Source organism: Miscanthus floridulus, chromosome 9 (assembly GCF_019320115.1).
Source record: "Miscanthus floridulus cultivar M001 chromosome 9, ASM1932011v1, whole genome shotgun sequence".
Taxonomy (NCBI): Eukaryota; Viridiplantae; Streptophyta; class Magnoliopsida; order Poales; family Poaceae; genus Miscanthus; species Miscanthus floridulus.
The window spans coordinates 138,845,981-138,860,064 of NC_089588.1; the positions used below are offsets into that span (position 1 = coordinate 138,845,981).

General features: G+C 48.9%; 1 pseudogene; it reads left to right on the forward strand.

Moving 5' to 3' along the window:
• The first annotated feature begins 9,379 nt into the window (after nt 1-9,379).
• On the forward strand, nt 9,380-12,232 carry LOC136481084 (uncharacterized; annotated as a pseudogene).
• The last annotated feature ends 1,852 nt before the right edge of the window (nt 12,233-14,084 follow it).

Below are 14,084 nucleotides of genomic sequence, written 5' to 3' on the forward strand. Positions count from 1 at the left end.
TGTGGCCACCGTGACGCGCAACCTCAGCAAGGAGAAGTTGCGATGAAAGCACATGTTGCAAGTGTATGTTTCAAGTGTTTCAGATGTATTAGAGATATGTTGCAATTATTTCATATGAATGTTGCAAAAGTAGATCGAAGATGTTGCATATGTTGCAAGTGTTTCTTAGGCATGTTACAAGTGTTTAAGAGGTTTGTTCAAAATGTTTCATCTGTTCTAGATGTTTGTTGCAAGCGTTCTGATCTAGATGTTGCATATATTTCACACATATGTGGCAACAATGTTTTAGTTGTTTCGGCCTTATGTTGCAGTAAGTGTTCTCATGTCGCAAGTTGTAAGTGTTTTATCTGGATGTTGCATATGTTTCACACATATATTGCAAGTATATGTTCTAGATGTTACATCTGTTTTCATACGTGCATTCATGTGTTTTATGTTATTCGGAGAGTGATGGTGGCATGGCATGGCCACCAGGGAATGGGGCGCGACGAGCTAGGGGCCGACAGATGGCGTGTGCGTGCGGGGATAGAAAAAAATCAGCGAAAGAGAGCATGCTACCCCTGGCGTACGGACGCGTGCGTCCATTAGGACTTCCTGGCGCTAGCACTACCGGCATCGACGACTAATGGCAGACACATCAAGGTTCATTTCTAGTTTTTGTCGTGCATTTGAAATTCATCTGATCATTCTCAGGTACTCTATATACGAAGATGCTGTTAAGCAAAGCCGTGTGAGCCAGTGACCACCTCTTTCCTGTTTTGACTAGACTCTTTTGCATTTGTCAACTATGGTATACTCCATCCACGTGACTCCCCCATCCAGCTCCACGCTCCATCCCGCATCGTGCCCTCTCCATCGCCACATGAAAGGTCCTAATATGACTAGAGAGAGGGTGAATAGCCTATTTAAAAATCTACAAACCAACTAGAGCAATTTGATTAGTATAACAAATAGTAAAATACAAATTTGCTCTAGCTCTATAAGGGTTGCAAGCCACCTATCCAACAATTCTAGTTGGTATGATCACTAGACACATAATTTGCTATGTCACTACTCACTAAGAGAGCTCTCACACTTGCTACACTAAAGAGCTCCACTAGATGAACTTAAACTACAAAGCAAGCTCTCAATTCTAACTACACTAAAGAGCTTGCTATAACTAGTTTGCAAGAATATAAATGAGTGAGTAGGGTGATTATACCGCCGTGTAGAGGAGTGAACCAATCACAAGATGAATACTAAATCAATCACCGGGAGAATACCAAAGGGTAAGAGACAACCAATTTTCTCCCAAGGTTCACGTGCTTGCCAACACGCTACGTCCCCGTTGTGTCGACCAACACTTGGTGGTTCAGCGACTAAGAGGTGTTGCACGAACCTCGTCCACACAATTGGACACCACAAGAACCTATCCACAAGTGAGGTAACTCAATGACACGAGCAATCCAGTAGGGTTACCTTTTGGCATTTCGCTGGGGAAGGTACAAGTCCCCTCACAATCACCGGAGATGGCCACGAACAATCACCAACTCATGCCAATCCTCCTTCGCTGCACCAAACCATCTAGGTGGTGGCAACCACTAAGAGCAATAAGCGAATCCCACAGCAAAACACGAACATCAAGTGTCTCTAGATGCAATCACTCAAGCAATGCACTTGGATTCTCTCCCAATCTCACAAAGATGATGAATCAATGATAGAGGTAAGTGGGAGAACTTTGGATAAGCTCACAAGGTTGCTATGTCAATGCAAATAGCCAAATAAGTGAGCTTGAGTCGGCCATGGGGCTTAAATAGAAGCCTCCACAAAATAGAGCCGTTGGATCCCTAGTATACTAAAAATCGAGGCGACCGGACGTGCCGGTCAGATCGACCGAACGCTAGACCCCAGCGTCCGGTTGCGCGATGCATGCCACGTGGCACTAGCTTCAAACGCTGATCGCTCGATCTCAACAGTCATTAGTACATTTAAGTTGCGATCAGACGCGCTGCTTCGAAGTGACTGGACACATGACCTCGGCGTCTGGTCATTTCCAGTATGGTTCCATTCGCGACTGGACACGTCTGGTTGATAATGATCGGACATAGGACTCCAACGTTCGGTGACTTCTAGTAAGCATCCAGAGACAATTTTTCATGATCGGACGCGTCCGGTTACCCCTGACCGGACACACCCAGCGTCCGGCCAGTCACCTTCTTCTCTGTGCGCTGCCACGTCAGTAGGACTGGATGCACCCCATCAGTGTTCAGTCATGAAGTGACCCAGCGTCTGATCGAAGACCGATGCTAGTGTCTTCACTGCTTCCACTGACCAGACGCTTCGGTCCAGCTGAGGCCAGCGTCCGGTGCACTCTGTGAAACCCTATCTTTTCTATACAAGGCGCCGATGGCACCGTCGAACTGTCCGCACTCTATGGGCGGACACTTCACCGGTGAAGTTTCTTACGCTTGCTCCCAAGTGCTAAACATAATGTGTATCACCTTTGTGCATGTGTGTTAGCATATTTTCACAAACATTTTCAAGGGTGTTAGCACTCCACTAGATCCTAAATGCATATGCAATGAGTTAGAGCATCTAGTGGCACTTTGATAACCGTATTTTGATACGAGTTTCACCCCTCTTAATAGTATAACTATTGATCCTAAATGTGATCACACTCACTAAGTGTCTCGATCACTAAAACAAAAAGCTCCTATTAAGTTTTACCTTTGCCTTAAGCTTTTTGTTTTTCTTTCTCCTTTTTTTTTCAAGTCCAAGCATTTGATCATCACCATGCCATCACCATCATCATGTCATGATCTTCATTTGCTAGACCACTTAGAATAGTGCTACCTATCTCATAATCACTTTGATAAACTAGGTTAGCACTTAGGGTTTCATCAATTCACCAAAACCAAACTAGAGCTTTCACCATGCCGCGCTACATTTGCCCTCCCCCCATGCCCGCTCTAGCTCATTGCTCACCATGTCCCCACTAATGCGCATCGTGCCCCATCCCCCACACGTGCCGAGGTGCTGCTAGGGTCCTACCGACGCCATCGTTCCCTACCAAAAGGTTATGGACGCCACGATGCGTGACCTTAGTAAGGAGATGTCGTTGCGATGCAAGCGTATGTTTCATAGATATGTTGCAATTATTTTATATAGATGTTGCAAAAGTAGACCAGGGATGTTGCGCATGTTGGAAGTGTTTCAGAGGTTTGTGTCAAAATGTTTTATCTATTCTAGACGTATGTTGCAAGCGTTCTGATCTAGATGTTGCAAAACTAGATCAGGGATGTTGCACATGTTGCAAGTGTTTCAGAGGTTTGTTCAAAATATTTCATCTATTCCAGATGTATGTTGCAAGCGTTCTAATCTAGATGTTGCGTATGTTTCACACATATGTGGCAACAATATATTCCAAATGTTTTAGCTATTTCAGTCTTATGTATGCAGTAAGTGTTTTTCATGTTGCACAGTGCAAGTGTTTTATCTGGATGTTGCATATGTTTTAGACATATGTTACAACTTGCAAGTGTATGTTCCTGATGTTACTACTACACAAATGATTTTGCAAGACAGTGCCTGTCGGTGCAGAAAGTGACCAACACGTAAATATTTATAGTTTTACCGTACGTTGTGATCGGATGTGGCCTAGCACTCAATGACACAGGATTTATACTAGTTTAGGCAATGTGCCCTACGTCCAGTTTGAGTCGGTTGATGACTTTATTCCTGAGCCTAGGTGCTCGAAGTTTGCTGTGGGGTTGCAAACGAGAGGGAGAAAGATGGGGGGTGTAAGAAGTTCGGTCGGACTCTGGTCTGAAGGGCCAAGAGTGATGGGAGCTCTGCTATGTGCTAAGTGTTTAAGCATGTGCTAGAGGTTTGAACCTGGTGGTTCTATTGTTGTGTGTTGAATCGATCCTGTTAGAAGAGAGCGCATCCCCTTTTATAGATGAAGGGGATGACTTTACAAGAGAGAGAGAGAGTACGTATACTACTAAGTCTTGTTGCCCATGTCGTTGGGTACAAGATGATGGTAGATGCCTACAATACTGTTGTTGTCAGACGCATGTGGCTGGTTTTATTGTGTTCACCGTGTATGGTAAATGTCGACACCCACAATACTGTTGATGCCTAGAGGCATGTGGGGAGTCCTACCGTGTTCACCTGGTATAGGAATTGATGGTGCCCATAACACTGTAGGGTAAAACGTCGACACCCACAACACTGCTTGGGTTCTATCATGTCTGGGAGGTTGCAGGGCACCCTTCTGACATGCCCTGTAAGTACTATCCTACAGGTGTATAGGGTATGGTCCTCGGTATTGCAGTTTTGACTCGAGTGTCCTGCTTTACCTGCTCTGCCCGTTACCTGGTCCTCACCGAGTGGGCATCCCCGGTCGGTTGGTCCCAGTAGGCTCCGACTGCGCTAGTCAGAGAAGAGCTATAAGCAGAGGTTCGGTGCATCCCCGGTCGCAGACGCGGGTCGAAGTCGGAAGCGACGTTTGGCTAGACCTTTCGATCGGAGAGTTAGGCCAGAGTTGGAAGCGAGGCCTTCCGGTCGAAGAGCCAGGCCAGAGTAAGAAGCAAGGCCTTCCGGTCGGAGAGGTGGGCCAGAGTCGGAAGTGAGCCCTGTTCCTCCTTGGCCAGGCCTTTCGGTCGATGAGGCGGATCGCTCTTCTGGCCTGTCGTTTAGGTAGTCCTAGGCCGGCCTAGGAGTTTACGCATTGTTCGCGATGTCGTCTGCTAGGCCAAGCCTTTGTCGGAAAGCCGGTCCATGAGGGACCCCAGGTTTATGAACCCGACAGTGCCCAAACATTAACCGAGGCGGTGAAAGCTCTAGTTTGATTTTGGTGAATTGATGAAACCCTAAGTGCTAACATAGTTTATCAAGTGATCATGCGATAGGTAGCCCATTCCAAGTGGTGAAGCAAATGAAGATCATGACATGATGATGGTGATGCCATGGTGATGATCAAGTGCTTAGACTTGAAAAGAAGAAAGAGAAAAACAAAAGGCTCAAGGCAAAGGTATAAATGGTAGGAGCTATTTTGTTTTGGTGATCGAGACACTTAGTGAGTGTGATCACATTTAGGATCGATAGCCGTACTATTAAGAGGGGTGAAACTCATATCGAAATGCGGTTATCAAAGTGCCACTAGATGCTCTAACTCATTGCATATGCATTTAGGATCTAGTGGAGTGCTAACACCCTTGAAAACGTTTGTGAAAATATGCTAACACATGTGCACAAGGTGATACACTTGGTGGTTGGCACATTTGAGCAAGGGTTAGAAACTTCACCGACAGAGTGTCCGCCCGTAGAGTGCGGACAGTTCGATGGTGCCACCGACACCCTAGACAGAAAAAGATGAAGGTCACTGTAAGTGATCGGACGTTGGTCTCTAAAGGACCGGCGCGTCCGGTCAGTAGCAGCAGAAGAAGTGCAGCATCGGTCGATGACCGGACACTGGCGCTAAAACGATAGGACGCTGGCTGGCTGCGTCCGGTCACACTAACACAGTCAAGCATGACCGGACGCGTTCGGTCGTGAAAAATCATTTCTGGATGCCTACTGAAAACGACTGGACGCTGGGGTTCAGCGTCCGGTCACTTTGAGCTGCAGCGTCCGGTCATCACTTGACCGTTGAGATCGGGCGAACAATATTCAAAGAGAGGGGACACGTGGCGTGTATCACGTGACCAGACGCTGAGGGACAGCGTCCGGTCGATCCGATCAGAGCGTCCGGTCACCCTGTGTTGTGCCCAGTGAAGGAGGTACAACGGCTCTATTTCGTGGGGGCTTCTAGTTAAGCCCCATGGCCGGCTCAAGCTCATTCTCTTGGCCATTTGCATTGACATAGCAACCTTGTGAGCTTAGCCAAAGCCCTCCCACTCATCTCCATCATTGATTCATCATCTTTGTGAGATTGGGAGAGAATCCAAGTGCATTGCTTGAGTGTTTATATCTAGAGGCACTTGGTGTTCGTGTTTCGCTGTGGGATTCGCTTGTTACTCTTGGTGGTTGCCGCCACCTAGATGGCTTGGAGGAGCGAGGATCGTCGAGCGGAGGGTGGTGATTGTCTCCATCTCCGGTCGTGGTGATTGTGAGAGGTTCTTGACCTTTCCCCGGTGGAGAGCCAAAAGGTACTCTAGTGGATTGCTCGTGGCTTGTGTGATCCTCATCTTGTGTTGGTTGTGCGGCACCCTATTGAGGGTTTGGCGTGTGATGCCAATTAGCATGTGAACCTCTAAGTGAGTGAATCGCCGCAATGAGGAGTAGCTTGCCGGCTAGCAAGTGAACCTCGATAAAAAATCATTGTGTTCATCATTTGATTCCGAGGTGATTGATCTTCATTGTTATTCATTCTTGTGATTGATTGGCTCCTTTCTCGACACGGCGGTATAACCTTCTTGCTCACTCTCTTTACATTACCGCAAACTAGTTGTCAAGCTCTTTAGTGTAGCTAGTTGTGAGAGCTTGTTAGTTTGGTTAGTGTGACTCTTTAGTTAGCCTTTGAGAGCATGCTAACTTAGTGTAGTGACATAGTTATTGTGTGGATAGAAACTACATAAACTAGAATTGTAGTAGGCTAGCACAACACTCGCTTCGCGTCATAATTGTCTAACCGATTTGTTAAGTATTGTTGTAGAAATTTTTAAATAGGCTATTCACCCCCCCTCTAGCCATTAGGACCTTTCAGGTGGTCACAAAATTCAACCATCGCCAAAAATACCAGGTGATTAACGGAGGTGGTCATTTCCATTTACGGAGGTGGTCACATTTGTCCGCCTCATAAAATCAATTAATGGAGGCGGTCAAAAGCCAACCGCCTCCTAAAATCGATTAGCGGAGGCGGTCCTAAAAATAGTCCATTTATGGAGGCGTGCGTCTTAAGACAACCGCCTCCATAAATCTATTTTTGGAGGCAATTATTTTATAAGGCCCGCCTCCAAAGATCTGGCCCAGCCCATTACCATTCCTGAGCCCAATACCTAGTGTCAAGTGTATAAAGTATATGAAAACCCTAACTGGCGTACTCCCTCCTAGTCCACTCTCACAGGCGCCTCCCTCCCTCTGGTCGCTCTCTCTCCCCACCACCTCCCTCTCTCTCTTGAACAGACGACCGCCTCTCTCCCTTCCTCTCTCCGGTCCCTCTCTCTCCATGGCCTCCCTCTCTCCAGGGCGCTGTGGCGCAGGTCCATGGGGTCGGGCGGCGTGCGGCGCGCGGTGGCGCAAGTTTGCATGGTCAGTCTGCGTTGCGTCGTGGAGCCTGGCGGCGTGGTGTCGCGGGGCCTGGCGGCGCATGGTGGCACGGGGTTGGACGGAGGAGGTAGGTCGCTCTCTCTATCTGTCTCCCTCTCTCTTCCTCTCTTCATCTCCCTCACTCGTCGCTCTCTCCTCTTTGCAGATCTGCAGCTGGCAGGTCCTTCTCCCACGAGGGTGGGTCCAGATCCGGCCACCGTGGGGCCAGATCTGGCGATGGCAGGGCCAGATCCGACGATGACGCGGAGCCTTGAGCTAGATGCGTCAGTGTGGACGCGACGTCGGTGGGCTCGATTGGGCTCACTAGGGCTTTCTTTAATTTTTTTAAACGATTAACAGAGGCGGGCACCCTAACTCGCCTGCCTCCGTTAATGGATTAACCGAGGCGGGCAAGGCAACCGCGTTCGTTAAGTCATGATTAATCGTGACCTTTGATCGTAGGCGGTTGCAATGCCCGCCTCCATTAACCCTTTTTGCCCACTTCCAATAAAATTTCTGTACTAGTGTGTTTCATCTGTTTTTCATAAGTATGTTGCATTCAAATGTTTTATGTCGCACGTGCTTCATGTTGTTCGGAGAGTCAGGAGGTGTGGGGAGTGATGTTGGCACGGTACGGCCGCCAGGGAATGGGGGCACGGCGAGCCAGGGGCTAGCGGACAGGGCACGCTAGGGCTGACGGTCGGGGCACAGTGGCAGCGGGGTGCGCGTGCAAGGTGGGGCGAACGGCCTCAAATCGTGGTGGATAGGATGGGTTGCGCGTGCAAGGCGAGTCATTCCGACGCACGGGCACTGTGAGGGGACAACATACACGTGTGGGGCGAATAAAAAAAATCAACAGACGGGACAGGCTGCGCTGGACCGGGCTAGCACTACCGCCATCGACGACTAGTGGCAGACAAATCAAGGTTCGTTCGCAGTTTTCCCCGTGCATTTGTAATAAGCCCTTGTTTAGTTTGCGAAAAGTTTTCCCAAAAAGTACTACAGTACCCGTCACATCGAATCTTGCGGTACGTGCATGGATCATTAAATGTAGACGAAAATAAAAACTAATTGCACAGTTTGGTTGGAAATTGCGAGACGAACGTTTTGAGCCTAATTAGTCCATGATTGAACACTAATTGCCAAATAAAAACAAAATTGCTACAGTAGCCAAATTTCGCACTTTTCGCGAACTAAACGCGCGCTAATTCATCTGATCGTTCTCAGGCACTGTACATGAAGATGCAGTCAACAGAAGTCGTGTGAACCCGTGACCACCTCTTTCATGTTTTGACTAGACTCTTTTGCATTTGGCAACCGTGGTATATTTTTACAGAGAGACAACGAAAACAGCAAATAGTAACGATCAGGAAGGCGTGGAAAGTAGACGCGGGAAGCAAATAGTAACGCCAGCAGTAGATATAAATATGATAGTTTGGTGTTGGGTGGCTCGCTGTTGCCATTACACAACTGCACGCATATCCTTGCCGTGCAGGTGCAGGTGCAGCTCCCAACTGAATTTGCACTCGGGCCCTTACGTATTCGCGTGTTTGGACTCGTAGGCTTTCCGATAGTATCGTGTGCGGAGTACTAGTATGTGCGCATTGTAGTACGTCCATGTTTTGGACCGTTGTTGCAGTCTACGTACTATTCTCTCCGTGTACGCATACATGATACGTACACGGTTGGACAACGTACGTACCCGTGCATGCGGAGGCGTCCGTAGAGATAATAATATGAATGTGATAATATCATCACCTCCCGAGGACCTTTCTGAAAACCCTCAGGTCTCAACGCAGGTGGTTGGGAGGAAAGGAAGCAGCAGGCGAGCCGGCCGGCGTCCCGCTACTTGCCGCCAGTGCGCGAGCGCCACGCTGGCGGACTGACGGGTGGGAGTGGGTCCGCGAATACGTACTCCGTCCGCGTGGTCAACTACCTAGACTAGTGTGCTACCTTCGCATCGTCTCCTCCGGTCCGCCGCCGCCGCCGCCGGTGCATTTCTTCGGTGGGTGCAGGGAAGAGAGCAGCACGAACGAACTCGAGTCGGTACAGACTACTGATACATATATACGTACACCGTACATTCACGATGGACGACTGTATCGGTCTCTACTCTCTACTGTACCACCGTACGTTCTCATTTTCCCTGATGGGTGACTTCATGGGCCACGTGCTGCCGGGCACGCTGCTGCTGGCGGTGGGCCTGTGGCGGGTGTGGGCGTCAGTGGCGCGCTTCGCGGCCGACCCGCCGACGGCGTTCCGCGTCCGCGCCTGGAACCCCGTCCCGGCAGTGCCTGCACGGCTCCTGGAGCTGCACGTGGTGGCCGGCGGCGCGTTCCTGGACATGTGCGTGGAGCTCTTCTACGCCCGCCCGCTCCGCTTCGTCCTCACCGGCGGCGGCGGCGGCCCACCTCGGCGGCCTCGAGCACGCCGGCATGCTCCTCATGTTCTTCCTCTTCGGTGCGCTCGCACTCGTCTCCGAGAAGATCAGGTCAGTCCGACGAATGCCCAGCCCAGTTGCGCACCGTAACAACTAACGCCTTGTTTAGTTCACCCCCAAATTCCAAAAAGTTGCTACAGTACCTGTCACATCGAATGTTTGCGGCCCATGCATGGAGCATTAAATGTAGACGAAAAGAAAAACTAATTGCGCAGTTTGGTGGGAAATTACGAGACGAACGTTTTAAGCCTAATTAGTCAATGTTTGGACACTATTTGCCAAATAAAAACGAAGATGCTACAGTAGACCTAAAATCCAAATTTCGCGAACTAAACAAGGGCTAACAACTCTTCATTTCTGCAATGGGGACGGGAGATGACTGGTGACTGCAGGGTGCAGGTACCTGCCTCTGTCGGACGGCGCCCTGAGCCTGGTGCTGCCGAGCGCATTCACGGCAGGTACGTTAACACGAGCCTGAGCTCCTGTAGGTTCCAGGTCTACCGGAGTTAATAACATATAAGGTTTTTGGGCCTTACTCAACTCAAAAGACTAGGCTGATAGATGACTAAACCTCAACAATCTCCCCCTTAGTCACACATCGGGGTGCCCCCGCCATATGTGACGTTCGAGATTTTTTTATCGGGTTTAGCTTTTCTGACCATGGGCTCATGATACCAATTGTTGGAACCGGTGGTGACCACCGAGTTCACGATCTTGGAGCTGGCTTACAGCCGGTCCGGCTCGTTACCATGAGCCTACGCTCCCACAGGTCTCAGGTCCACCGGAGCTGACAATATATAAGATATTTGGGCCTTACTCAATCCAAAAGACTAACCTGATAGGTGAGGGTTCTCCCGCCTTATATGTTGTGCTCCCCTACCATCGCTACACGATGTGGGACTAAACCCCAACAATCTCCCCCTTAGTCACACATTGGAGTGCGATGGTGGGGGAGCACAACATATAAGGCGGGAGAACCCTCACCTATCAGGCTAGTCTTTTGGGTTGAGTAAGGCCCAAAGGCCTTATATGTTGTCAGCTCCGGTGGACCTGGGACCTATGGGAGCGCAGGCTCGTGGTAACGAGCCGGGCCGGCTGTAAGCCAGCTCCAAGATCGTGAACTCGGTGGTCACCACCGGTTCCAACAATTGGTATCATGAGCCCATGGTCAGAAAAGTTAAACCCGATAAAAAAATCTCGAGCGTCACATATGACGGGGGCACCCCGATGTGTGACTAAGGGGGAGATTATTGGGGTTTAGTCCCACATCGTATAGCGATGGTGGAGGGGCACAACATATAAGGCGGGAGAACCCTCACCTATCAGACTAGTCTTTTGGGTTGGGAAGGCCCAAAGACCTTATATGTTGTAGCTCCGGTGGATCTAGGACATGTGGGAGCGTAGGCTCGTGGTAACGAGCCGGACCGGCTGTAAGCCAGCTCTAAGATCGTGAACTCGGTGGTCACCACCGGTTCCAACAATTGGTATCATGAGCCCATGGTCAGAAAAGCTAAACCCGATAAAAAAATCTCGAGCGTCACATATGACGGGGGCACCCCGATATGTGACTAAGGGGGAGATTATTGGGGTTTAGTCCCACATCGTATAGCGATGGTGGAGGAGCACAACATATACGTCACCTATCAGACTAGTCTTTTGGGTTGGGAAGGCCCAAAGACCTTATATGTTGTAGCTCCGGTGGACCTAGGACATGTGGGAGCGTAGGCTCGTGGTAACGAGCCGGGCCAGCTGTAAGCCAGCTCCAAGATCGTGAACTCGGTGGTCACCACCGGTTCCAACAATTGGTATCATGAGCCCATGGTCAGAAAAGCTAAACCCGATAAAAAAATCTTGAGCGTCACATATGGCGGGGGCACCCTAATGTGTGACTAAGTGGGAGATTGTTGGGGTTTAGTCCCACATCGTGTAGCGATGGTGGGGGAGCACAACATATAAGGCGGGAGAACCCTCACCTATCAGGCTAGTCTTTTGGGTTGAGTAAGACCCAAAGACCTTATATGTTGTAGCTTCGGTGGATCTGGGACCTGCTGTTCCACTTCCACTCCACCACGCACACGGGGCTGGAGGGCTACTACCACGCCCTACCTCCTCCTCGTCCTCCTCACGCTCTGCATTGTCGCTGTCGTCGCCGGCGCGCTCCTGCCCTCCAGCCTCCCCGCCGACCTTGGCGCCGGCGTCCTCATCGCCGTCCAGGGCCTGTGGTTCTACCAGACCGGGCTGGCGCTGTACGTACTCATGCTCCCCGCGGGCTGCGTCGGCCGCTTCGACTCCCCTCGCTCCGACGCACGCGTCGAGTGCCGCGGCGGCAGTGCCGCGGCGCAGGAGCCCGCCAAGCAGCTCGCGGAGTTCCAGCTGTTCGGGATCGTGTTCCTCGTGTTCCTGTACGTGCTCGGGTGCTTCGCCGTTGCCGCGGCGAGGCATGGGAATAACCTGGAGATGATGACGGCACATGACCAACGTGTCGCTCTCCCTACTGGACCTTCGCTTGGGCTTGGAGCTTCGGAGCTGAGGTTAATAACCTTTGTTGGGCTAGAATTTTGAGGCCCGTGGCACCTTCGTGTGGGTCATTTGGACCTCTGCCTGATTTGTGTTTCGTGTGACGATGGAGATTGGGCCGACTGGATGGAGCTTTGCTAGGCCTAGCTCGACAGAAATTCATAGGCTGTTGTCATTTCACACAGACCAGACCTTCCTTAGCCCTGGTTTAAATTCAGGGTGTAAAATTTTGGATGTCACATCGGGTGTCACATGAGGATGTCGTATGTGGTGTTTGGATATTAATAAAAAAACAAATTACAGAATCCGTCAATAATTCGTGAGACAAATTTATTAAGCCTAATTATTCCATCATTAGCACACGCGTGTACTGTAACACCATATTGTTAAATCATGGACTAATTAGGCTTAAAAGATTCGTCTCGTAAATTAGTCGCAAACTGTGTAATTAGTTATTTTTTAGTCTATATTTAATACTCCATGCATGTGTTCAAACATTTGATGAGATAGTGAGTAAACTTTAAGGAGAAGAACTAAACACTGCTCATGGGATGGAACTCAGAGCACTTGAGAGGAAACCGATTTGGTGTAGCTTTTTCCTCTGTTCTCCATTTTTTCTCTCGGTCCTCGAGACAATGACAACGGTTAGGTTTGGAGCTATAATAGAAGAGAGAGAGAGGGACATAATAAGCTAGGATTTCAATATGTAAGGGAAAACCACCCCTTTACATAGTCCAATGGGCTCTAGTTATACAAGAGGGCGACTATCTTACTTCCAAGCTTCCATTACTTTACAAATTACAAACAAGTACTTAGGCCTTATAACTTAGATCTTTTTTTAAATTACACAGTATAACGTAGACGTCCAACACGCACGCACACTCATCCCTATAATACACGTACGTAAACCCTATCCCTATGAGCACCTTCGAAGGACTGAGTCGGCAAATCTCGAGATTCACGAAGTCAACACGGGCGCCTCGCTGTCGACGGGGACATCATCTATCACTGAAAGCACAGCGCCGTTAAATCCTGGAATAATTTCAGGAAAATACGAGCACCCGTGCCAAGGTAGGCTCCACCACAAGCCCAACCAACTGATCAGCCTAACCCTCAATGTCATAGCGTCTATTTGGGGCAAAGGTTAGTTGACTTTGAGTATAGCTGTATAGGATGTCCTGATGACAAAACAGGGTTCGTTGGGTCACCATATCATGCTAATATCTGTTGTCGCAAGTTAAAAAAATTGGTGTAGTTTAGTTTGGCAATTGCGGCATGCATGTTCCCTTTCTTTCAACGCTTAGTTGTGCAACTAGCCCCTCGTTATGTTGGACCTTACAAGATTTTGGTCCAGTGTGGTTCTGCTGCCTACCGTATCCAGCTCCCGGATATTTTGTCAGCAGTGCATAATATCTTCCATGTTTCTCAGTTAAAGAAATATTTGCGGGTCCCGATGAAGCTGTGGAAATTGAAGAACTTCCCCTCCAACCCGACTTGTCTTATATTGCGCATCCTATCAAGATCTTGGACGAAAAAGAAAGAGTGACTAGAAATAGTATGGTGAAGTTTTACAAAGTTCAGTGACAAAATCACTCGGAGGACGAAGCAACGTGGAAGCAAGAAAGATATCTTGAAGCATTATCCCCACCTTCTTTCTAGTTCACCGAGGTAATTGTTTAAATCAGAATTTATTTCATATCTCTTTTTCCACAATAGGCACATGAAATCTCGGGACGAGATTTTGTTTAAGGGGGAAGAGCTGTAACACCCTCGGTGTTACGCCCTAAATCATTTACTAAAACACGTCATGAGTATCATACTTATGGGGTAATGCATGTGATGAAACGAATAGGTGAAGTATTTCAACTAAAACGATCAATAAGAATGCAAAACGAAA